This window comes from Gobius niger, assembly GCF_951799975.1.
Source record: "Gobius niger genome assembly, chromosome: 17".
NCBI lineage: Eukaryota > Metazoa > Chordata > Actinopteri > Gobiiformes > Gobiidae > Gobius > Gobius niger.
The window spans coordinates 28,330,479-28,358,321 of NC_136868.1; the positions used below are offsets into that span (position 1 = coordinate 28,330,479).

The 27,843-nt window shown below is 42.4% G+C and overlaps 1 protein-coding gene across 1 annotated transcript in view; it reads left to right on the top strand.

Moving 5' to 3' along the window:
* Positions 1 to 27,843, top strand: part of LOC306977344 (contactin-associated protein-like 4) — a 330,278-nt gene that overhangs the window by 55,526 nt on the left and 246,909 nt on the right. The gene's annotated exons all lie outside the window — the stretch shown is intronic.

The following is a 27,843-nucleotide window of genomic DNA, read 5'->3' on the forward strand; positions in this document are numbered from 1 at the left end:
GGCTAAACTACAGATTTATCTGAAGGAAATGAGGTCTTGGACGTACACATGGACCCTTATTCTGGAATAATAAACACAGACATTACCAAAGCAAACTGTGGTTTATGGAGGTTTAATGATCAAAATCAATTAACAGACGGTATTAAATATTAAAGTGCAAACAGAATAACTTGGAACCCTAACAGGATGAATAATCAGATAAAATGTTCTAAAATTGTATCTGAGAGTCAGTAAGGTGGTTAGAGGTTATGTGAGTCTTATTGAGCTAGGTCTATGAGCTTACGACCGTGAGAGAAAGGCTTTCCACTCCAACTGTGGTCCGGCGTTCCAAAGTCCGACGGCCTGTGGTGGTGGTTTCTCTCGGATGGCTATCTCAGCTGATGCAGGCGCGGCCCTGTCGGCAGCTCCTCTGGCCTTGGGCGCCAAGCAAGACTCAAAATCGCTGAAAGCTCAGCGATCAAAAATGTTGTTGTCTTGTAGGAAAAATGCAAATGTTCTTAAAAGAAGTAACAGATAGTTACAAATCACGTCAAACGACGGGCTCAAACTTAAAGTTCTTGTGGTCCATCTGAGACAAAGGAGAGGTCAGAGTTCAGCGGGGGATGTCATCCTGCCGTCTCTCCTTCTCCAACCCTCTCAGAAGCGCGTTTTTTAAAGAAGAGCAAGGGTAAGGGGAGTTTCTGGCTATTTCTCCTTCCTTTATACCAAGGGGGCGGCCCCTTTTTCTCCGTGGATTCGACCAATCGATTCACTCCGTAACTCGATATGACGATCCAAAGTAGGAATGTCTTTGGGAGAGAATTCAAGAAATACATTTCTATTGCGATAAACACATTAACAACTTCACAACTTTCCAAACAACATTTCGACAGTATGTTTGTACATTGCGTCTTTGTTGACCTGGGGAAGAATTCATCATTAGAACAGATTGGTTGAGTTCATTCTCACTGTCCATGAATTAAAGAATTGGCTTATTACTCAAATCGGATGTTTGAGATTCAGTCTTTAGTCCAATTCGAAGGTCAATAAAGAGTTCTCGTCTGGTTGTGAAGTCTAAAGGAAAGATCGTCACAGTCTTTTTCTTGTCCCGAACTGTGTTCAATCTGGTAGGCCATTCACAAGAGTGAAGACGCGTCTTGAAGTGGGGGTTTTGGTTATCTCTGGAATGCGGTAACCACGGTGAAGAGGGCAATAGGTCACCCACATGCTACAGGATAGCGCCTGAGCTGTAAACTTTGCAGAATGAAAAGTATAACACTGCGGTGAATATGAAACTGCTATATGGATTTATAATCTACAGAAGAGACGAGGAGGTGACTTTATGCTTCAGCTCTCAATGGACTTAAGCCGCGATGCTGTCAGAGACCGGATTGTTCCTATCTGTCCAAAAACAGACCGAATGGATGTCCTTGGTGTTTTTTACTCTGTGTCGCCTGTGGCTCGCGGTGAAACTGAGGAACGCAGGATTCTGAAGGTCAGTAGCAGAAAATACACAATAAAGGTGCATACATTTTACACACCGAACAGGCATCCCACAACAGATCATCCGTCTGAATTTGGAGCAACATAACCACCTCTACTACATCATAAAGACACAGGTCAAACAGAAACAGCGCCTGAACAGAGGATAAAAAGGGGTACTATATTATAAGGCGTAATAACATAGGAGCTTCGACGTCTGCGTAGTAATATCTCACTTTACTGCGCAGACGTCGAAGTGCTCCTGAAGTGTTATTACGTCTGACAATATAGTTCCCCTTTTTATCCGCTTAGAAAATCGACATGCTTAATTTTGTGTAACTAGACTTGGATAGTGTAACTTTTCACGGGACTGTATTTAAAAACGTGGAACAGCTTGGTAGCTTTCACTCCAGTTTGGAGCTTTACCTATGCTGGGAGAGGCTAAATGCTAACAGCATTTGCGTGACTGAGCGTATTCACAAAGACAGTTACACATCAACTCGTCTAAGCTCAGGTCAGAACATATGTCAGTATGTAAAAATGGTGAGCTATTCCTTTGACAGCTCGAGCTAAAGGTAGCAGCTAACGTTAGCATCTTTTCACCGTAACCGTTTATATTCAAGTCGTTTATTGATGAGAAATATACCACATGCGATTGAAACAGCTGATTTCATTCATTCGTGTTGTGTTTAGTTTGAAGACCTGTTGCTGACGGCAGCTCTCCTCCGACTCGCAATGCATTGTGGTCTATATTGACCCGTTTAGTGACCACCGATGCTCACTACTTTTCAGAATGCATTAGTGTGGACATTCAGACACAGACATGGGGAGGAGCAAGATCCTAATGTTAGCTTCATGCTACATGCTATCCGTTAGCGTCAAGTGCTGTTTTTTCCACTTTTTCTACAGCACAGTCTGCTTCATTTTATTTGTGGGTCCTGAATATGCTCATCTTCCTCGCTGCTTGTGTTGTTGTGTGTACATCAACATTACAGTCAGCTTTACAATAACAAATCTTCATACAATGCAAAACATTAGCCAAGATTCCGAAGTGTATTTTTCTTGACTCAAAAACTTTAAAATACAGATTTTGTCAATCAAGCTAGGAGGCTAACAATGTGACAAGGACAGCACAACAAACAACGCATAGTTATATTTTCTCATGAAGTTTACCCAGTTCCCCCCTAAAAGTCTCAATAGTAGCCCCTCCTTTGGGATATTTCGTTGTGTTTTGTCAAAGCAGATCAATCCCCCTCCGCAAGGCAAAGAATTTGAGAATTGCGCTAATAAAGCTGTGCACTTCCAGGCTCCCGGCCCGTCACACTGTAATTCGGGCTATGGATTTTCTCCGTGCAGTGGCTGAATATAGAACACCCAGGTCGGGATCGAAGGTAATTTTGGGACGAGGAAACTGAGAATAGATGGGCTTTATGGATAGTTTGTATCTGGGGAGGGGAAACACCGGTGGTATTTTCTTTTGTCACATTTCGCTGGTAGATATGGAGGATCATTTATAACAAGCACCAGGGGACTGCTCCTTCGCATTCGGAAGTGCTCCGGAGCGAATAAGTTCATACAAATTTGGAACATTACAATAGATGTAACTTTTGTTGGACGACCATAACTCTGTGTGTGATGTGGCTCAGAGTGGTCCTGTTAGGGAATGCTGTTAAAGTGTAGCTCAAAAACACACTGCTAAACACACCATATATGTATATGTATTTTTTATTCATGCAATCCTTATATTTGAAGAGTTTAGAGGTGCTAGTGCTAGGCTAGTGCATGTCTATGGTAACTAGTAGCCTGCATTAAAAACAGTCTGACCCAAGCACAGTGCACCTGCGGCAAATCACTTATAACACCAGACTACCCATATAAATGTCTGTGTTGACTGAATGATTTTTTAAATATAACCATTTTGCATTTAAAAGAACTTATATTTGAGCAGCATCAGCTTCCTGGTTGTAAGCTACGCAGTGGCGGAGTGATCTGCAGTAGTTTGTTTACCTGTGGCCGGCATCATTACATGTGGAATCCACAAAGGAGCTTTCTACAAATCAGATATGGCAACGTTTGGAGGACGACCCCATGATTTTGAAGAGGTTTTTAATGCAGGCTACTAGTTACCATAGACATGCACTAGCCGAGCATTAGCATAGCACCACTAAACTCTTATAATATAAGGACAGCATGAATTAAAATAAAATTAAAAAATCTCCAGAAATAAAAAAAACACAAATGGGGCCCTATGTCAAAAATCCTGAAATATCCCTTTCATGCGTCACATACTTTGCGATGCCTTCTTGATGGGCTCTTTTTTCTGGTCTAAAGTCTGACTGTTCTGCGTCACTCCTTCTCTCTGCTGCCGTCAGGGAGAAGATACAGAAACTAGCCCATAAAAACATCTACAAGAAATTCATTCCATCATCAGTCACTGTCCTCAATAGTACCCGGTAGCTCTGCACTTTTATGTTCTTCTTTTTGAAGTGTTATTCTTTAATTATGTCGTGTGGGTTTTTACTGACGGTAAAAATTCTACAATTCTATTCTAGTGCGTTGTTTAACAAGCGCACGTGAACACAGACTAACTAGCTAGCTTTGAAGTGAATTCAGTTGAAATTAGGGCAGTGTCGGGTCGACCCACAAGGCGCTCAAACATGTGTGAAAGCGACCTTCACTAGTTAGTGGCTAAATCATTTCATGTATAATTTTCATGTATAATTTCAAGTCAACATATTTGGGAAAAGCTTTACATGAAGGGGTGCTCGTGAAGGGTGGGTCAAATGCCGAGGACAAATTTCCCTACAGGGACCATGGTGTGGTTATTCTAATGCAACCGTCCTCGTGTAATATGTAAATACTGATTGTTTTGAGAGAGACCTGCCCAAATGCAGAGGCTTATAACAGGCCAGGAAGTGAAAACTCTTGGGCTCGAGAACAAGGTGGAGTGTGCCGTCTCCGTGAACAGGGCCATAAAGAAACCTCGAACTGTAATAACCTTTCACAGCTTAATAAGTCTCCTCCTGTTTTTCAACCACCGTTACCAAGCATCCAATATAGCTAATAATAGGGTGTCCTTCTCAAATGCTCCCCCTCATACCCGGTCGACTCATTAAAAATAATTACCTCCAAATGCTCTTTCTGTTGGTCTTGTCAATGCAATTTATTTCATACAGCTTCTTGTGATTGCTGCATTTATGCCACAGAATTCAAGTTGTTGTTTTTTTTGTTCAATGTTTGTCTTTTTCTGTTTGTTTACACGTGTTTATAATTGGGGAAACATATCTGTGTTGTTACCATCGTGAGCAATACAAATCAGCCAAGCATATCGGGTTTGGATAGTTTTAATTTGTGACAAAATCTGTAAAAGAATTTGCCTTTTGTTTTGGGATTCCAAATTGAATAAATCAGGCCAGGAGTGGAAAGTCTGGAGACGGCGGGTGCTGCGCAGACGTTGTTGCAAGAGTGCGCGGAAAACGTCATTTTGAGAAAACACCACCTCAAGTTTTGCAACACATGTGCATGTACAGTATGGATCTCTGACCTTATTTATTTATTTTTGCCAGAAAAAGGAATGTTCATCTCAGTCACCTTTTGTGCTGCACGTGGGTAAGGCAAGGCAATGCATTACAATCAGGTTAAAGGTAAGGCAAAGCATATATAGAAACATCAAGACATGGGAAATGCACAGCACACCAGGGCAGGTGCTGGAATCTTTCCTTGGGGACTGGAAGGATGATCGGCCATGGACCGGGGGGGGGGGCTGAGGAAACAGAAGCAGATGCAGAACAACAGGGGCGTGGTTAGGGAGGGGGTGTGTGTGTGCAGTTATTTACTGAAAGTCAGTGTTATGCAAAATATGACCCACAGAGCTCAGTCCTTAACTGGTTTAGCTCCGTGGCTTGGCCTTGAAGTGAAGTGTTGACTGCGTAGGAGAGATAAGCGGCAATCTGCTGCAATCTGCTCTCTCAGGAGGAAAGAATTATTCCGCAATAGTTCATAAATTTATAATGAATGAGCTTTTACTTGGTCTTAGCATTAGTTCAGTTCTCTAGAGCAGGTAGCTCCCTTCACAGTTCATCCCTTTTCCACCCAAAATATAGTCCACCTTCTCCACGGCGAGGTCATCCATAACAGTTCATCACTGTGCGTTACTTTCCGGTGTCACTCCCTGCTCCAAAGTGCTTGTTAATGTCAACCCACAGCAGCGTGGTCCGATTGCACGCTGCTGTCTTCCCATTTTTCCAATAAACCAGGAGTTGATGTCTCCAACCAACAGGACCACTAGGCAAATGACAATCCACCACGCATTCATCGCAAACCGAGGTGTGAAAATGCAGTCAGGGAAAAGACGACCTCCTCACTTTGTTTAAAAACTCATCAGTTGCGCTGAGAGAGCAGTTAATCAATTCCATAGTTTAGTGGTCCAGGAGGACAGCGAGCAGGTGATCCAAGAGAAACAAAAGTCAGTATTTGTGAATGGATATAAACGAGGGAAAGATGAGAGCGGCGCTGTTGTAACAGGTGATTCTGGGCCGATTCTGATGCTATTAATCCTGCTTCTAAACTCCAAAAATGTGTCAGTGTTGAAGTAAGTAACTTTTATTTATATAGCACCTTTCACAGACAGAGACAATTGAAATGCAAAGTACAGGTACAGTCCCAAAACATGATGGTAATAAAACAACCCTTAACAACCCTACTCAAATTAAAATGCTTTCTTAAACAAATCGATTTTCAATTTGCTCTTAAAAACATCAACAGAACCAAGCAGGTGGAAGGAAGGCAGAAGATCGTTCCAGAGTGTCGGCGTGTCCACCTGGAAGGAGTGATCTCTTCTGGTCCTGAGACAAGTACAAGGGACCATGAGAACGTTCTGATCCAGAGGCCTCAGCCTCCGAGAGGGGGTGTAAGGACACAGCAAGTCTCTCAGAAGGTCAGCATCAGGATTTTAGAAATGGAAACGAACAGTGACAGAATGGTGACAGCAGCAGCACTTTATTAGAGGCATAGGGCTGATTTATTCATGTTTAGTAGGTAGGGAGCTCTATTGCACTGCGGAATCTACGGGTCAGTTTCTTACACAGGGCCATCGGGAAGCTGAACTCCCTGACCTCACATCCCTCTTCCCCCTCCCTCCGCTCCACAATCAAGGATGAGAGAAACATAATTTCAAACCATTCACATGGTTTAACAAATAAAACATCTTGAATCTTGAATCATTCAAAAAACAGATTAGATCTTCCATTAGTGCAGCTGTTGCGCTATGTGCCTGCGCTACTATCGAGAGGGAGTTGCTTATTAAAAAAGAAGAGGTCGACTGAGGCATGGCTTAATACTATGGCAGCCTCTCATTCATTTCCTCCTTTACATCGCGCTGCCCTGGGTTCTTCCTAAAGCACTATAGGTTCTCACAGGTCACTCTAAAAAGTTTATCCATCCCATCGTGAATGTTTGTGTCCCGAGAGAATGAGATGTAGCCTACAGCCTGTGGCAAGGGTTCGGCACTCGCTCGGCCGTAATTGCGCTCCACCCCACATACTTCCCACGTAAGTGACAAGATCCCAAAGTGCGCTCGTACTAATTGCAAAAAGTTAGGCTATAGTCTGCTTTTAGAAACACCAAATTGGGCCCCCTATCTCTCATGGTTCTGAAATGATTTGCAAAAATCTGCAATGCAAGAAAACCCGTTGGAAAACGTTTGAAAAGTCGCTATCAATTTCGGTTCTGGGGGTATCGGCTGATATTGTAAAATACCCATATATCAGCCGGCCGATATATATGTTGATGTCTATATTCATTTTACTGCCACATTAAAACTAGGATGTTAAAGAGAACTAGCTAAATAAACTTGACCACTGCAGTGTTTTCACCTGTCAAGTCTTTCCTTAAGAGAGAGATAAAGCATAATAGGGGCTCTTTCCCTTCACGATAGAAGTTTAATATGTAAAACAAGCCCCTTTACAGAGTATATCTGATCTCTATAAATGACTAACAAGAGTCTCGGAATGTCAAGTGTGCGCTGTTATGCTCTCAGCCATATTTTGCGCGTTGTGTGCATGGAGGCCCTGTTTGGAGTGTGCACCGCGGCTCTTAAAACGGAACATTAAACCTGTCCGGAGTCAAGAGGTGCGGCGTAAACACGCTGCTCTTCGATTGATAGCTGACTTTATGTTTGACCTTTTACACTGGGCCCTCCCCCATCTACGCTGACCCCTCCCCCCCCCCCCCCCACCCCCAAAGTCCAATCCATCTGCGAGCACCACGGGATGATTGCTGCACTTTGATGAAATCCGCCACCGCTGTAATTACATTCGTTCTAATGGGCAATTATCAGCGGTGAAAAACACAGGCCGTTTCCGTGTTAAATGTGGCCATTAACATTTAGATATAAATGTTAAACGCGGTGATTAACATTTGCGCGTCAGACGGAGTGTTGTTATCTCAATGTTTTCTTGGCGGCCCAAGGGGAGAGCGGTTCGAGTCGCGAGCTAGAGAAGTCAAGTCAAAGTGGGAAATGAATGAGTGTCTGTTGCTCAAACTGATGTTATGGGCTAAACAAGAAGCCACCATGGTACTCGTGACTTAAAGAGTGAGCATTATGCATTTTGATGGTGTTTGGTAATGATCTAACATGCATTTGGATCATTATCTTACACTTACAGAAAATGCCGTGATGATTTTAAGCGGCTTACTCAAATTCTTCCTTGGCCTTACTTCCTGGTTCAACAGGACACTTCTCGCTGTTTCTGATGCGGGAACAACGTGGCGTAAAGCTCTTCAGAGTCGATTTTGCACAATAGTGTCTTTCATTTCCCAAACAAAAGCATGTGCTATACACCGAACAAATTGTAAAATAACTAGGCCCGGGAATTTGTCCGATTCACTCTGATGAATTAATCACAGCTTAGTGCAATTAAAAATATTAATCAAAATGAATCACACTTAACTTTAGCGGCACAGACACTTTTTCACTTTCCTTTTTCCTTTGCTGTGGGACGAACACGGCGTAAAGCCAAAAAATATTTTACTGTCAAACGTGTTTATTCACACAGTTAAGTCGACATAAACGTATCTAAAAATATCATTCTCCAAAATAAATCAAACTGCGTCTGCCTTTGAAGTGTTTGAAATGATCATATGCCTCACATCTCCACCAAAATAAGATGAAAAATACAAAGAAGCATCTAAAACATACCTAAATATATACTAAAAACATTACTGCGATTAATTGCGATTAATCAATGACCATTAATGGCCATAATGAACTGTATTAAACATTTTAATCGAGTCCTGCCTCTTAAAATAATATGTAGCATTATAAATATCTTCTAGGTTGAATATGGAATATGAATATGGCCTGGACCCAAACCATGTCCCACCCTCCACAGCTCTATCTCAGGCACTCGACAGCTGGAGCCAGAGTCGTCCATGTCTGTTGAGGCACACCAGTGTCTCATGTATGACCTTCTTTACTCCTCTCTTAAAACACCACTCTCTTCAGCCTTGTTCCCAAATTCCCATTCATTCATCCATTCATCCCTTTCATATGTAAGTACATTCCCGAGACCGGGCCAGAAAGTATTTTTTGCCCATGTGCATGATAGAACTGATTTGATCTTTTATTATTAATTATTAATTCTATTATTAATTCTGAATTAAAACCATCAAAGTGGATCACAATCCATCCATCCATTTTCTTCCTCTTTATCCGGGGCCGGGTCGCGGGGGCAGCAGTCTCAGCAGAGATGCCCAAACTTCCCGATCCACACACACCTCCTCCAGCTGTTCTGGGGGGACCCCAAGGTGACACCAGGCCAGCTCGGAGACATAGTCCCACCACCGTGTCCTGGGCCTTCCACGAGGCCTCTTCCCAATAGGACATGCCGGGAGCACCTACCACGGGAGGCGACCAGGAGGCATCCGGAACAGATGCCCGAGCCACCTCAGCTGCTCCTTTCGACGTGAAGGAGCAGCGACTCCACTCTGAGCTCCTCCCTTGAACTCCTCCACTTGAGGCAACAATGATCACAATCATGTTCATAAATACGACAAACGCAATTTGACAAAAATCATAAGCTGCAAATTCAAACTTGTAGTGATTTCTTAAGACTGGGATTTAATATTTGTTGGAGTGAATTATTTTTACACTACCTCCGAAACGTCCGACTTGAACCAGTTTTACTCGCACACATTCTGCAAAAGGCCCATATCCTTCACCTGCACTTGCTGTTTAAATCCCCTGCGGTCGGTCTCTGGAGCCTGGTCCTCATTTACCGCAGTTCCAAACAACAGCACGGATTATTCTCCGGCTCTTTAAAGTAGATACGACCGCACAGACAGCCACGCGCCCCACACCATTACCAATGCTTCCTCTGCTAAATCCCCCCGCCCGTCTCCTCAGGAGCTCACAGCAGCTTATGGGACCGGAATACAAGTTATGTCAATGCTTTTCTGCCTAACTAATTAGAATGGGATGAACAAAGGTTGTGCAGTTTAGGGCGGCATGGCTTTGATCTGGGAGAACATACAAACTCCACACAGAAACGCCTGCACGGTTCAGAGCGCTGATCACAGCCACTGTGCTGTGTGGTGGTCTGCGGGGCAGCTTTGGCTACAGTAGTGCTGACAGCGACTGTGGCGGATTGCCCTATAACCATGAGGCTGGCTGTTTGAATCCCAGCTCAGCAGGAGCAGACTGTCGCTGTGTCCTTGGACTGTGTGTGCGTGAGTGTGTGTGTGTGTGCGTGTTCTTGTAATTACAACATTGTGAGGACCAGTTTGAGTTTATAACCAACAGAGTGAGCACATTTTGGGTGGTCCTCACTTCTTTGAAGGATAGTTTGAGGGTCAAGATGTGGTTTTAGGCTTAGGGTTAGAATTGGGTTTAGATTAGGGTTAGGGTTAGGATTAAGGTTAGGGCTTAGGGTTCAGGGTTACGGTCTGGGCAATACATTATGTCTATGAGTGTCCTCACTAAGATAGAATTACAAACATGTGTGTGTGTGTGTGTGTGTGTGTGCATGTGTGTGTGTGTGTCCATGCGTGCGTGGTTGGTTGGCCATAACTTTTGCTCTGTATTAAGTTCTTGTCTTCTGTACTGATGGTAAATAAACCTCTTCTGCACAAGACATCCAGACATATTCATCTATCCTCTTGGACACCACTGCTTTTTCTCTCACATGGAGTGAATAATGACGACAGTTCATCAAACTGGTATAGTACAATACATGTGTAAGCATGTAACACGCCACTTACACATCCAGTGTGGTGTTGGCCTTAATCCAATGATGTGCTTGGATTCTGTACGTCCAAATGGGACAAACCCTCTTGTGTTTGTTTGTCCAAGCGTGTGCTTTTGAGACATGACCTCTTTTGTGCTGCAGTATTGAGAGAATTACTTTTTCTCCTCTCAAAAAAATAAATAAAAAATAAGGTTGTGCTTCTTGGTTAATATTCATTAAAAACTCAGATTTTCTACAAACAAATTACACTCAGTTAAATGGGTCTGCTTCTAAATGCAAATCATCCACTGAGGACAATTTGAAGAATAAACGTGCGCAGTGGTCACGCAATAACAAGTACTCTGTCAATTGCTGGGACTGTTTTATTCCATTAATCACAAAAGTGAGTTGCGAGTGAGGACAGATCAAACGAAGGTGGTTCATCATGTGGGTCTTTGAGGTATGAATATGTAGACCTGCGTTTATGCAAATCATCACCTACAAAAAGATGTTGAGGTGCTTATTGGAAGTGAAAGACAGTGATGGTTTGGACAAGTACAGAGGAGGGATGGTGAATACATGGGTGGAAGGATCTAAGCTTTGAGAACTTCGCAAGGTATAAACCAAAGAGAATTTGGAAGCAGTGGAGGGGTATTAGTAGAGCTGAGTAACTACTACAAAACAAGACCTCCAGGTAGTTGAATATAATCTATTTATTTTCCATACTGAGATATGTTGTTACCTGAGCTTAAACATGTTTATATGTACCTGTCTGGTCTTTGTGCCCGTGGAAGAGCGTGGTCGCTTCCCCAACTTCATCCCCGTTTGGAGCTATAGGAATATGCTGGGAGAGGCCAAGTGCTAACAACATCTTTGGTTGTTTTGTGTGACTGAGCACACGCTCAAAGACCAGACAGGTACGCATCAACTCGTCTAAGCTCAGGTAAGAACATATCTGGAGGCAGTTGCCAGTATGATTCTATACTAGAATCAATAAAGAAACAGTCAATCAATGGTATTGATATCGATAAAAACTTATTCCCATCCCTAGTTAATGGCCTATCAACAGACGGTTTATGTTTAATATATGAAGATGTAATCATAATGCATCTAACCTCTTAACCCGGGCCTGAACCAAGTTTTCAGCAGTTCAGCTTCACCCAAAAATCTACGAAACTGTTGTTGCCACATTTTGTTACATTTGTGACACTTTTTGCAAGAAACTGGAGAAAATGTGCTAGATTTAGGTAATGTTAAAGTAGTACAAAGTAATTCATGCCCCTAGAGGCCATAAGCCATAAGCCTCATTAATCGTCCATAAGAGTATATACTACGCTGACAGAAAAGACACAATGGAGATCTTTTTTTTTCCGGTCAAACTTGGCTGTATATACTGTTTACACTGGCGCCAGCCCACAGTTAGCTTTGCCCGTTAGCCTGCTAGCTTCTTCTTCGTGATTACATTAGTTTGTATTGGTGACTCCGACCTGGTGGCAGTGAAGTTGCAATTGTGGTTTTCTGGCCAGAGACACCGGGGGAGATGAAAGACCATCCAATCATCCCATTAACACTTATATTACGCCCAGAGGGACTACGAAAAGGATTTATTATGTTTCTTAGTACTGCTTTAAGAGATTAATGTTGTTTATCTTTTAGCTTTCTGCCAAGTCTACAGTACTGTTTGCTTTCATTTATTTGTCCGAGTGCAATAAAGCATCACATTTAAAGAAGTAAGCGACCTACCTGGGTGTTCCTCGCGAAGCTTTTAGGCAGTACAACAGATGGTGTGTGAGAATCAATGTACTAGCTCTAATATCACGACTTGCCTTCAGGGAAATGTCGCAGGATATCAGTTTAAGCTTCCCTTTCTGATCCCACAGTCCGCTGCTCAGGCTTCACACTCCACAGACGACCAGAGCGGCAACTGTCCTCTCATGCGTTCATCCACAAAATGAAAGATCTTTAACCCCGAAGTCAAGTCTACCTACAGGCCCATGCTGCTTTCACAACCCGACGACACCGAGCTAAACAACACGTTCATATGTTTTTGGTGACGTTATGACATTATGATAAAAAAGTCCAGTTTAGTCTCTCTCTAAGAAATCATTTTGTAACTCCGTCTTTACAGTTTTTTGCGGTGTTTATGTTCGTTGTGTTTCCTAAACTGCAAACATCGGCCATAATCCTGTGTGTATGTTTGCTCCTAAGCCCCGTTTTATTACGAGAAATTCACTGAGATTTATATTTCACTTGGACTTCTTATCCCCTATGTGGTCTGCGCTGTCTTTGAAAATTGATTATGACTAAAACATCTTTGTGTGTGTGCCAGGCTTAAGGCGGAATGTACAAAGAAAAATATCAAAAGTCTCCAGACATTGATTTTTTTTTTCCCTCTTTTTCATTCGCCCCAGTTCCAACATTGGCAAAACAAGATCTGTTCCACTTAGCTGTAAGTTTAGGCTCTGAAAGTTGCAATTAGGGCTTCATGATGAATAGCAATCAAAGTCATGTTTAAGGAGTCAAGAATTAACATTAGAAAGTATTTAAGTGGTGGTCAAAGCAAACATTTTTTCAACAGTCATAGCGCCGCCATGTCCCTAATACAGTGCCTCTCGAAAGTATTCATACACCTTGAACTTTTGCACATTTTGTCATGTTTACAACCCTAAACATAAAGATTTTTTTTTTTTTACTGAACGTTCACATACAAGTAACAGACAACTGTGAAGTTAAAGTGAAATGATACATGATTCCGTTATTTTTCAAAAAATAGAAAAGTGAAAAGTGGGGCTTGCATAAGTATTCATACAGCATGCATGAATACTTTGTGGAACCCCCTTTTACTGCAATAACAGCAGAAAGTCTTTTGGGGTTTGACTCTACAAGATTTGCACATGTAGAGACTGACATATTAGCCCATTCATCTTTACAAAACAACTCAAGCTCTGTCACATTTGAAGGAGAGCGTTTGTGAACAGAAGTTTTCAGATTATTCCACAGATTTTCAATAGGATTTAAGTCAGGACTGTGACTGGGCCATTCTAACACATTAATATGTTTTTATTGAACCATTCCATTGTAGATTTATCTTTGTGTTTAGGGTCATTGTCCTGCTGAAGGTAAATCTCCTCAGCTCTCTTGTGACTCCAGCAGGTTTTCCTCCAAAATGTCCCCATATTTGGCTCCATCCATCTTCCCAACTATTCTTACAATCTCCCCAGTCCCCGCTGAGGAAAAGCAGCCCCACAGCATGATGCCCCCCCCGTATATTTGACACTGGGGATGGTGCACTCAGGACGAGGAGCAGTGTCAGGTTTGCTCTATACAAAACGTTTTGCATTTGGGCCAAAAAGTTCATTTTTTCTCATCTGACCAAAGTTCCTTCTTCCACATGGAGCTGTGTCCTCCATATGACTTCTAGCAAACTTCAAACACGATTTCTTATGGATTTTAAGGATTTAGATGAGATTTCCTGCATTCTGGTGCATTTTAAATCTTCTTCTCTAAATGAGGTGGTCCTTTTGCTGCTCAAATTAAAAATTATATCTGGGCTTGGGTGCATTTTTACAGAGCTCCAAATGGTCTGAGTAACATTACAAAGACTATGGGTTCAGGAAGTAAACCATCAATTTGTCCCAATGTTGAAATCTGCTGAAGAAAATGTTCTGCATGTTCTGTTTGATGGGCAGTGAAGAGAACTCACCAAGTGTTCGCATCTATTGTTGGTTTATAATTGAAGGACAGTTACTCTAGTTTGTGCAGACAGAAAATAAATGTGTATTATTTAGGCTGCTGTAATGAAACAGAAATTATCAAGAGATTTCAAAACTTTCAGAAGCTGCAGTGTCTCAGAACTTTATGTGGGCTGAACCCATAGACTGAGCAATGGCTAAACCTCCGGAGACATTTGACATGGACAAGCACAGCATCGCACACTCATAGCCCATATCAAAAAATGGATTAATTCAAGATTACGTTTCGGCATAGGCTTCTTCAGATCATTTCTTTTTTTCTTTCTGGCTGCCGTTGTGATCTTAACTGAAGAAAAAACGGCCTGGAACGTTAGAGCAACATGCTCCCCTACTGGACCTGGAATGCAACTGCATGTTTGATATTAAATCATTCGGTCATACGCGTGATGCTGTTTTTGTATTTTTAATAATAAACTAATAACATTAGCACATTTTTAACTTGTATGATCAGAGTGTTGTAACACGCAATAAGTTGGGAAAAGAATTTGAGCGTGTCACCTGACCCTGCCCTGACCACGGGCACATGGACTCCTCCTCTCGCTGTGTAGTCGCTGTGCCCGAGCGGGAGGTGACTCACAGCGAACACGACTTCAATAATGACTAACGGAGCGCAGTCTGTTGCACACCGTCCCGCTCCATCAATGAACAGTGAGTCTAGTTTGCTGATGTAGGAGTGGTTCGCACGCCTTCGCTTCGAAGGTCGCTAATGTTTTTAGCCGAGAGCGCCCAATGCTGCCCTCGCTAACTTCTGATTGGCTGATAGCCGTGGTGCAAATTGTTCACTGCAGAAGTGTTGCTGAATGCACTATCCCGACATTACTTTTGTTGATTTATTGCTGTTTCTAGGGGACGGACATTTTTCCCTAATTGGTCAAAATGACGGAAATCCATCGCAGCTACGGAAAACTTTAACCCTTGTTGAGTAAACAAAACAGAAAGTACCTCATTTGTGGGCATCATAAGGCTTGTAAATGGATCAAAGTGTGTAGTCGACTTTACACTACGTACTACGGAGTATAATATTTGTCTTTCAAATGTAATGGAGTAAATGTAACAAGTTTTCAACACAAATACTGCGCTGGTAAAATACAGATTCACAAAAAAGTTCTGTACCTTGGAAGAATTGACTGTTTCTGACCATTTACCCTGTAGTTTAGACACACCTTCAACGTACAACAAGCCACAGCATGACATTTTTTTTTTACTTCAACTTGCACAATGCATTTTGACCCTGTTTTAGTACAGTACATACTACCGTGACACATTTCCAACAGTGATTTTCGGTATCATCTGTGTCCTACTGAAAAAGGCCACTTGACAGCTCTTTTGGGGTTTGCATGTGATTCTTGTAATTGTTTAGCGATTCATATTTCCGTGATGTTTCAAAAGTTAATGCTCCTGGCTGCGTGGGTTTTCAGTCTGCTCTGTGTACTGAATCTTGGTTATAAAACAAATTCCTACTTTCATAAATTCTGGCAGTAGTCCTGGATCAAAAACTCAGTTGGAGATCCCACATAACTAATATTAAATCAAAATTAGTTTGGAGTATAAAAAACATATAAACACTCTTATTGTACTCCATATAAAAGCTCTGAGAATAGTCCAAAAAACAGGGTTTCGTGATCAAACAAACCCTCTTTTTCTAAAGTCATGTACATTCAAAGGATTTGATTCTAAACACTCCTGATATTGTATAAAGTTAAACACAGTGCGCTTCCTTTAAATATACAGAAGATGTTCGGCAACAGATGAAAGATATCGTCTTGGAAAAAGCAAACTCACTTGGAAGGGGGTAGATGTTAGGAATGACCAAGATGAGAAACATAGGGTTAGTACCTCATTTGTGAAATTCAAACATAAATGTAAAAAAGCAATACTAGCCCCAAATGCTACTGACAAACCATGACCCAAAAATGGCAATACCACATGTTGATTGTATCTTAATAATGACAAAGCCAACAGGATGTGTTACGAATACAATGAATCTGTGACTTTGCATGAATACGAATTTATATTTTAAAACATGGCACAATGTGATGCCATTCCACAATCATTTATGCCTATCTGTAATTCCATCATGTAACTGGACAGTCCCTGGGAGAGTTGTAGTTTTCAGGTCTGGGAGTCGAATTTGAGACCTTCTTGCTTTAGTGTATGTGGGTTATGGGGACTGTATACTTAATATAGGTCACGTGGCCTTTAGAACACCTGTGCATTGTCAACTGATCTGGTTCACTCTTGTTTGCTGACCCCAAAACCTCCATCTTTACAACCCTAATGCACCGCTTCTATGTCCTTGGCCTGTTTCTTCACCTACAGCCACCAGCGGAGTTGAAAATAACCTGCATGCATACACAGAGAGAGAGAATAAAACACAGAAGAGTGTAGTCAGCGCTGATGATCTTTCTTTGTGCTGACGAGACCTTTTGGGTGAGAGGTCACATCAACTACCAAGAGCAGATGACGGCTTCACAACTTTGTCTTGGGTGGAAGATTCCTGCATGAGTGAGAGCTTAAACCCTAAAGTATGAAGATTTTATTTGACTGCAAAAAAATATCCAGTTCCTATAGGTTTCTGACACACTGGCAATCAGGCTTCTACTGAAACTTACCTAAAACTTTCAGTGAACTCGAGCTGAACCAAGTTTGGAATTGTTGGACATTTTGGACGTTTCCATGATGGACACTTGTCACGATGCGAGCTGCCATACATTAACGGCAGAAATATATTACATTTTGGGGGATCGGGGACCCAAAGGACATCCGAAATTCCTCCCGTTCTTATCAGTGTGACGTTGTGATGAACTGAAAAATCTCACGCCTGCATTGGGTGACCAGATGTCCCACAATAAAAACACAATGGTAATTTGTGGCAGGAACTAAACAGTGACTTTTCCCCAAATGTTAAACGATTAAATTGTAAAATGTCAATTAAATGGATTAGCATTGAGGTGATGGACATTTGAGTGTTTCAGTTGGTGTATTCGCTATGGAAACTTGGTGTTTGATGCACACGCGGCCCAAAGTCATGACGTTCCAAGTAGAAAATGCTGCTTTTGGCATAGCCCTGGTGAAAAAAACAAAAAAACAAAAACTGGGACAGCCAGAGCAGAGCTTGTATAAAAGTGGGACGAATCGATGGTTTTGGTGAAATCCAAACATGGACATGGCGTGTAGGCTTCAAAACAGAGACTGTCCTGAGTAAACTGGGACGTCTGGTCACCCTATGTCTGCTATAACCCTTACATTTCAGACTTCTTATTCCATTAGTATTACTCCGAGATGGTGAAGTAAACAGCGTCGAGCACTTCCAGGTTATGTTCCGACCTCTGCATGGTCGAGGTGAGAGATTTTGTCATTTGCTGATTCAATGCTACTGCTTTTTGCCCCAAGCTCCTCCGATGGCCGTACAGAACCAGGCAGGACTTTTCTTACCTTACAATCTCCGTCAAAGCTTCACAACTGTTGACTGGCAAAAAGAGTTAAAGAGCTACGAACCCCTCCTTCCAGAGCCTCAGTATCAGAGCCTCAGATTTGAAAATCTCAACAGAAAGGGGGCGTTGCCTGGAGGACTAAGGGGCACGCGGGAGGGGTGAGGGGTGGGAGGGGCTTGAGGCTTCTGACTTCGACGCTGCACCTGCAGCGCTCCTCGTAAACAAAGTCCGAGCATGGTAGCATGGAGTTCCAGCGAGCTAACTTATTTAGCAACTTGTTCCACTGGGACAGCTCTACAGCTCTCTCTACACAGGGGGGGCATCGTGGCAGCCTTGTACCTGAGGCGCTGGGTCATTTATTCCTCTGTCATTTACAAAGCTAGCGGCTTAGCATTGAGCTCGATCGACGTTAGCATCGCAGCTAAGGGACGTAACTGTCCTGGCTGCTTCAGAATTTACCGATCTATTTTAGATGTAGACTTTTGCTGTGGTCTACGTGAACATGGGAGATGTATCTCAGTGTCCTCAGCAGAGTGTGTGGTATAGAGACGTGGCTATTTGTGTTACAAAGATTTTTATTATTTTTCTTACAGCAAAGTGCACAAAACATATCACATAAATAAATATATGTAGGCCTGTATTATTGAGCAGGAACACTGTCTTTTTGAAATTGATTTTTGGTTTGCCATTGAAGATGTGAGACAGAATCATTCAGGTCATGTTTCTCTAAAGGCTTGACTGTAACATTGTGAACCCAAAGAGCCAGTTAGCCCTAAGTAAATAGCCTGAAGTAATTTCTATTACTAAATTTAGTGAACTAAAAGGTTTAACCAACGTTAACACATACACTAAACTACCACTGAATGATGACACTGTAGAGTAAAGGCTATAATGAAGTATTTATATGTATGCTTTTTTTAGTTGAATATTGAAATATTAATGAAAATTATAGATCTTGTTTTGTACCAGTACTTGATTCTGCACTTCTGGCTCTTACAACAGTGCAATTTCCCTATTGTAGCACAATTTCTTTGGTAAAACTTACTACAAACTTACAGCTCACATTTCACTTGAGGTTGAGCTGCATGTGCCACTCACTTGGCCTACATAGATGTGTGCAATAAACAAATTGAACAGACAAAGTTGACTGGTTATGTTATACAATACCAACTGTAATAAATATACATGCAAATATACACAATAAATATACATGCAGTAAGTTTTCAGCTTCTAGAAACATAAAGCGGTGCTGCATATACCTTCCTGTGACATATCTGACAGAACATATACAGGCTTCTTTTTTTTTTTACTGCTCACAATTAAATCTTGCATGAAACATTGATTTTAATCTATTACGTTGTCCAATGGGCACAGAATGGTTCAGGCACAGGTCCTTTGTGTGCTCCTGATATGGGAGAGGATCCTCGACCACACTTTCAAACAGCAGGGCCATTAGTTGGTCAAAGTAGACTGTAAACAAAGCACAAAACATTTGTTCTTGTAAAAGCATTGGTTGTGTTGTTTTTAATGTGACATACCTGAGGTAGCTCTGGTCTTCATGGCTCTCACTGTGTCGTCTCCACGCTTGAATTTTGGATACACTATGACATACAGCAGCAAAACGATTTGCCTTTTTTAATCATAATTCAAGGCACCAACCTGCACCCTAAAATTTCACAAATAAACAATATGCAGTATCTATTTTCTAAACATTTCAAAGTGATAAAATAACTAGTGAATATTTGTTGAACCTTTAGGAATCATTACCTGGCCAGCATTCCTTTGGATAAGAGGCCCAGACTATTGTGAGAGAATCAGACTATGGATGCCTCAATATTTGAAGTGTGGTATTGTGGGCTTATTTTAGCTTAATCTTTCAAAAAACGTGGTGTTGACAAAAGAGTAAGAGTCTCTCGCATGCTGCTGTGCCTACAAAGAATTATAAAGAATTACAAAGAATAATAAATTGATATGTGAAGTGTAAATACATCAATATAAATTAGATATTGGGAGGAGTAGTTGTAATTACACATACTTGATTTTGGCTACACTCTTGCATCATCCCCAACCAAAGGCCTGTGAAGACAGCGAGGGGACAGGGGGTTTTCCGTGGACATTCTGAATGTAGTTGCCCAGATGTCCACTCAGCCACAGCCTTTGATGGTGACCAGTAGAGATGATTCATAGATGGTTCACAATGCTTTTCTTCCACCTCATCATTTCCTCCGTTCACCTTTTCTGGCCCAGCGCATCATTTTTTCCAATCTCTGGGACACAAAACACAAACCCCTCCTTCTCCATGCGCACGCTGTTTCCAACCACATTGCTCTAATAAGACAAAAAAATAAGAATATGAGTTCTATCATAATGCACAGTTATCCCAAATTACATAGTTACATTTTTATTGTAATGTTTTACCTGGACTAGCTGGATGTCAATGACTTTGTTACTCGTTAGATTCATCATGGTGTAGCTGCCATACTTGGCTGAATGTCCTACATGAATGCAAGTTATACATTAGCTGACTTTTATTAATACTTCAGATAAATGTTTATGAAATGTATTTACCAGGTGAATCTGCCCGCATGTCCCCGCCCAGTGTAACAGAGCCGCTTTCAAGAGCCTCCCTGATGAGGTCATCCTGCTCCAGCTTCCACTGCCAGTTGACTGTAGGGATGAGGAGCTTTGCCTGATGCCTATAGAAGCACTGCTCTGACAGTCCCTGAATATTGAAGGCCCCCAAGAACTATAAAATTAAAACATCTGTTATCATCGGATAATATATGGAAAAATAAAATGTTTTTGTAGTACCTTTGAAATCTGGCTAAAGGATGAGCCGGTGAACAGCACAGCAGCACAGAGCTGTAGGTTTCCAGCTGGGACGTTGTTCACCATGGGCTGACTGGACCACTGACTGGAGAACTCACAGCGAGGACACTGTTGAGTGACCCCGACAGGACATCGCCTAAACAGCTCCAGCAGTTGGTCCTCAAGAACAATATGTTCTTTGTCCTTGTGTGGAGGGACTTCAGCAGGAATGCTATATAAAATAAAGGATATTTCATCCCTCAAAAAACCAGGACGCTGTATATATTTTTTCAATTAAAACTCTAGATTTCCTTTGTACCTTGAACAGTTCACAGTGCTGGCGCTGTCATCTATGTGGAAGCTGGGCTCAGACGATGACACCTCACACCTTCTCCTTTTTAAAGGTGTAGAGGCTGCTCTGGGACTGTCAGGAAGAGGGATTTCCATCAGGTCCCCTGTCCCACAACCGACGCTTGTGTAAGCGGTCCGGGCTTGAGTAGCTGTACAAAACACAAACAAAATAAACACGTTTAAAATGGCAGTAATTACACAACTTGTGTCTAACTACAGTATATAAAAAAACAAAAGTGTAGACTGTTTTATACATAAAATGACAGTACTGTATAAAGGATTTCACCTTTGCGTCGCCTGCTCGGCTTCACATTGGCCTGGACACTTGCATGCCTTGTAATGACTGGATCAGTCTGGACATTTCTCTCTGCTCACTTTTGGCTGAAAACATAACAATAAATAATATTTATAAAGTGCACACACACGTGACATGCAAACACATTGTTTGTATTGATGATTTATAGGAATACAACCTACGATATACTTTAGAATATGCCACCCTATAGCAGATAAAACAAATATTTGTATCAGGTTAATTCTGGCTACAGTCGGCTTCTAAAAACTTCCAAATGGTTTGGCATTTTGAAAAGCTGCGTCCAAATAGGTGTAAACTTTGGTTCACTTCAGAAAACTTGTCAACATGAACATAATTATCAGAATTTATCCTACTTTGTGAACCTGTTCAACAACAATGGCAATAACAACTATACTGATTCTGAAAGCACGTAAGAACAGCTCATATCTGTGACCACAATGACCACACGGTCCACCTGGAGAGGTCAGCCCTCTCCTCACTGACCACACGGTCCACCTGGAGTGGTCAGCCCTCTCCTCACTGACCACACGGTCCACCTGGAGTGGTCAGCCCTCTCCTCACTGACCACACGGTCCACCTGGAGTGGTCAGCCCTCTCCTCACTGACCACACGGTCCACCTGGAGTGGTCAGCCCTCTCCTCACTGACCACACGGTCCACCTGGAGTGGTCAGCCCTCTCCTCACTGACCGCAATCGAGCATCAAACGGGAGCAGAGCGCGCATGGAGCCGGTCAGTTTAGCCTCAGACACACAGTACGTTCTAGCTATACGTTAGCTTTACAGGCTAGCTTGTAGCTACTGTCAAAAGCTACAGTCATATCAAACTTAGATTAGTTTGGTGCTCAGACTCGTGCACATTTGCGCACAGTGTTGGCGTAACTTTGCAGACTGATGCATTAGCAGGCTGCCCCGGGCAGCGAGTAGACGCGCTTATAACCGGTGGCTGCTGTTCCTCAGCCACAGTGAGCGAGTGCGGGACACGTCGCCTGGAGCTGACGCTGCAGAGTCTATTTACACGCCATATTTTTTCAACATATCTACACGACTCATGTGATTGGTGTTATCAGAGGCCAAACCGGCGAATTTGTTTGAGACACTACAATAACGATCTATTCTGACGTGCACATCAAAATTCTATATACTGTACATGACTCAATCTGTGAGCAAAGTAGCTACTACTGACAGAAATGACCGGGACAGAGTGAACCAAGTGCCTCTTTTTACAGCAGCTACAATCAATGCAATTATTACCAAATCCAAAATGGGTAAATCATTATTTTTCTCACTCACCTCACATTGTTGGCGGGGCAGCAGAGTCGGTGGGGACGGCCTCGCTCTTCAAACGGAGAAGACTAGCATAGCCCAGTTCAACCTCGGTGAAGTTGGCGAAGGAATCAGCACGTAAAATGGTCTTTGCAAACTCCAGCCCCACTACGCTACACTTCCTCCCCATCCTAACACAGTACAATTAACAACTAACAATTAAATTATACACGATAGACCACTAAAAGCAATACTAACAAACGCCCTAAGCTAAACTGAGCAAACTAATCTAACAATAAAAGCAACTAGTGACTACAACTACAATATTCAACAACTAACACTACTAAAACTATACACTTATTTATAAAAAAAAAAAGCTATCCTAATAAAATCTACCTAAATGCTATGATAACTAATCGCAAACCTGACAATCGATGAAAATATTCTCTCGTTATTCCAACTCCAACTCGCTACGGGGGCGTGAGCGAGACTGAGCCTTTTTATACCCCAGAGCGGCAGGGCCCGTGACATCATCTCTCGCCTCCTGACATCATCTCTCTCCCCTCCGCTAATTGGGTGCCGAATTCAAAAAATCAAATGCAGTACAGACAGTTCGCTGCAGATGGCGCCACACAGACGGTTTGGGACACAAAGACAGGATTTCAACAAATTTGCACTAAATTGTTAAAATAGTGACATATACACGTAGACAACACTATAAGATACACATTTATACAACTTAGCTAGAAAAAAAAGTTGATTTGGGGGTTAGTTGTTCTTTAATAACTAGGAAGGATAGCTATGGGAGACTTTGAGTAATTCTTTTTTAGATCAATACTCAATTTTCTAACTCAACAAAGCGATCAAAAATGTGTCAAAAAGCATCAAATCCCATCTTTAAATATTGTGTTTATGTCAAATAATGGTCAGCACACACTACACAAAGCGGGGAGGCTAGCCGCCGTTAGCAGCGAGGTGAAGCTAAACAGTTCGTCTCCAAACTCAGTAAGTGCCGCTAAACTCTGTTCGTGGTTGAAATGTAGCTGGAAAAGGTGGTTGTGGTGAACTTTTGGTTATATAAAGTTGTGCTGTTTCGTGTGTGGGGCTGTGGCCATGAAATGAGTTGTTTGTGCCGCTGGTTTAACAGAGCAGTGAAAAAAGGAGGCGCGGCGGTGTTTTCCTGTCTTTATATCTCTCTGTCATTCACATTTGGGGTAAAATCACCCACGTTTCTCCCGTGCGTCCAAAATCGATGTTTGATTTCCTGCGACTGAAGTCTAGTTCCGTCTTTCTACCGCCCACACTACACGATTTGAACATCAGTCCAGTCGTGACCCCCCCACACTACACGACCCGACTCTGTGTGACTGCCTTGACTAGACACGACTCGATTAGACTTGGCACGACTGAGAATTAGAGCAAAATCGGGCATAAAAGTCGTGTAGTGTGTGCTAACCTTAAGTCATCTCTGAATTCTAGAAGTTTTTTTTCATTTATTTTCCTCTTGTCGCACAATTATGATTTCCTTTCTTTCCAAACAGCAGAAACGAGACTTGCAGTTCCTCAATTGAATCCATTAAATTGCACATTTGAATAGTCTGCGGAGAGAAAAACACAAGGCAAACAAAAGGAGAGACACAAAATGAATCAAATATGACACTAATGGCACCGTCTCGTTCGTAAAGTTTCGATGTGATTCATTTGACATTTTCAAATGTTGTTCCTCGGTGGAAACGCGAGAAAGGAAACAAAAAAAAAACAGAACTCTGAAAATGACTAGTTTTACACAGCTCACCGGTGCAAGGCCAGCATCTGGACTTACAGTGCGTCGCAAACAACTGGCAGCAAACAGACGACCAGATGTGCCATCCAAGTTTAAAAGATGAACTGAATCACGATGAGAATCACGGTATAGCCTTTTAAACACTTAGTTAAATAAAACATTATTCAAAACTTAAGTTAACTTAAAGTAATTAAGCAAATATGTCCAAAAAGCATGAAATTGGGCTGGTCAACAAGCTTTCACTTTAAGCTAATGGCCTGTAAGCAAATCCATGGCATCGTCATGAACACACTTTGAATGCAGAACTGTTCAGATCAGCTCCGGGGATGGATTATGGACAGTGACCAGCGTTGGGGGTTATACAGGTTACTGTTGTAAAGTAATGGATAAGGGAACATGTTTGCTTTTTGCACACAGGTAATTGAGTTCAAGTTACTTTCAAACTTAGGCAGCAAAGAGGAAAAGCCACCTTATTACTTATTATTGCACTTTCTTTACACAGTCGACTCTAGTTTGTGTTTTTCTTGATAGGAGCGACTCTTGACAAACTCTTTGTGAAGAATGTGTTCATCTTTAGCCGACTTTTGTCATTACGTTTGACGGATGCTACAAAACCTCCGAGAAGCGGATTTATCGCACTATTATTCATGCATTTACTGATATCAAGTTCGTGGGTTTTGCTTCCACGGCTCCGTTTATGAAGTGAACCTTTCAGCGTCGGCAGACTCGTTCAGCAAATAAAGGCTGTGTATAGATGGTTATTATTGGCAACACAGGAGTCAACACGGTACTTTACTACTTTTAAAAGCAACGCTACAACCAACACCGTCTAAATCAAACCCAGGAAATACACATGAGCATAAGAAGAAGTAATTTTTGATGAGGGGAAGGTTTGTTAAACGCGGTTTGAAATAAAGTTGATTTCGCATGACATATCACAAGTCCAGATACCTTCACCGACTGATCAAACCATTTCAGACTCAAATGGTTTTCATTATAACACATAAGTTCGATCTGGAATTATCGAACTGTTCTGATCCGGGGCTGCTGCAGTTGGTCTGGTCTAGGCTCAGCAACACTATGTTCCCAAAGAATGAGATCAGCTGAACATCCTGATTGACCAGGTTATTCCATCAATGGATTTCTTCTTCCCTGATGTCAAGGGCGTATTCCAAGATGCCGATGACAGGATTCATCAGGCTCAAGTCGTGAAAGAGTAGATCTGAGACATCATTTTCGCACATGGATTGGCCGCCATAGAGTCCAGACCTTAACCCCTTTGAGAATCTTTGGGATGTGCTGCAGAAGGCTTTGCACATTGGTTGTACTCTCCCATCGTCGATGCAAGATCCTGGCAGCGTAGAAACTTATTGAAACATGGCGGTCCAACGAAATATTAGAGCGTGTGACCTTATGTTTTGTGGAGACTTTTCTTTTTGGTCAGGCAGCGTGTTGGGGCGGTCACTTGTTTTTGAACTGTTTACTTTCACTGGGAAGCGGCCGTTGTTTACCCCTTGAGAATTCATGGTCCTGGAGGTGTTGTCTAGAAACATACTTTATTCGAAGAAACACCGAGGCTATAATGTCCAAAGCCATTTATAAATCCAGATTAAAACATGATTTAGTACCTTGAATGGCCGCCTCCTCCAAAATCCATGTCCATTTCTTAGCTGATGTTCCTTTCCTTGTTTCGTTCCCTTTATCAGTGTGACACCTCAAGGCGAGATACCTCTGAGCACGCTGGGGTCTCGGAGTCAAGCGTTTCAGTTCAAGGACCGCCCGTTGATTTATTCATTGGGTATTTTTCACTGTCTCCGGACTCCTGACCTTCACCGTCCCGCCATGCTGCCGTATTATTCGGCGAGCGTCCGCTGACCCCGGGAGCCGCTCCCTGATTGGTCCATTCATCAGGCGCATGCAGCCGATGCTAATGTCCGGCGGCGCGTCCAGAGCGCGGACCGTGACCTGACTTTAACCTCCATTAGTGCACCATCCAGATGCAGGCCGCGTCGCTGGAACCTGGGGGCTCTTTGGGCCTGTGCGCAATCGATGGAGGATTTGGAAATGACAACAAGAGGCCAAAGTCATCAAAGTCCCACATTTTGAAAGCTGCATGCGGTGGCCCATTTGTCCCGTTCTCGGGGCAGCAGACAGGAAGGGGACGCTGATTTGAACAAGCCGCAACCGTCGACTCGTTTTTAGCTTTCTCAAACTCTTACACATGTCAAGATTTTTCATGTCCAGTGGTGGAAGTTCTACACAGTATTATGATTTCATGGCGTAAACAAGCAGCAACTTCCTTCTCTCTTGGTACTGCGCGTTTTGCCTTTTTCTGCAAACTGGATTTGTAGTTTCTGTGCCCCTCATTGTTTTACTGGATACTCTTGTACGTGTATGCCGTGCAGAGAGTCCGCACTACCCATGAAGGATCCAGCTTTTTAGACGTAAACAAATATATTATCTTATGAGCTAAAGACATTTGAGGCCTACACATTACTTCTTCTGAAACACTGAGGAGGCACTGAGAGCCAAGAAAGGTGGTGCACCGTTTCAGAGAAGCCGCTGTAACTCTGTGCGGCGACCTGACCAGCATGTCTTTAGAGGTAGAGGAAACTTGAGTACCCAGAGGAAACCCAGCAGGCTGCCTTCAGTGCTCCTCTGAAACACACTGGTCAGCTCCTCCACTTCCTCCCTCCGCTCCATAACAGTCTTTCACCATCTTCCCCTCGATTGTTCCTTTTTTGTTTCCTGCCGCTGCCTCCTCTCGCTCCTACTCATCTTCATTTTTGTCTTCCTCTTTTTCCCCTGGCTCTGACGCCATTCTTCACCCGAGGGTCACCTGTGAAACTCAGCCTTGCAGTTGAGCCAGGAGTCAGAGCGCAGAAAAACACAATACATGAATATAATCCATCTTATTCTCCAGTTAACGCACATTAGCCAGAAAAAATAGTAGGGGCTGAAGGTTTGTGTGGCTTAGCTGCGACTCTGGCCCGGATACCTCCTTGTAAGTAATTGTACTATAAAGAGGAAAAGTATCTCACGTAGAACTATGAAGTATGCCTTTGCAGTATGCTCTGTCACGTGACACAATCTCTGTCAATTTAAGCCCTAATAAGGAGAAGCAGTTAGCTCTCGGAAATGTGTTAGCTTGTTAGAAAACATGATTATGCAGTTGAGAAGAATCATAGTATGACTTGTGTTTTTTCTAACTTTATTATTGATGATTCTGAGCGGTACAACTTTACAGCCTCACCAGGGTCACCAAGCTTGGACGATCTAGTTATTGCATTTTATTAATTTCATGTACTTGCAGGCTAGTCTTCTAGCATTTCTGACAGTGACCCCGAAAAGTGACCCTGCAAGTTGTGAAATGTGCCTATAAACTTGTCCTTGTGAAGAATTGGGATGCTACAAATATGTTCGGAAAGTTGGGAATGAGTTTGAACCACAA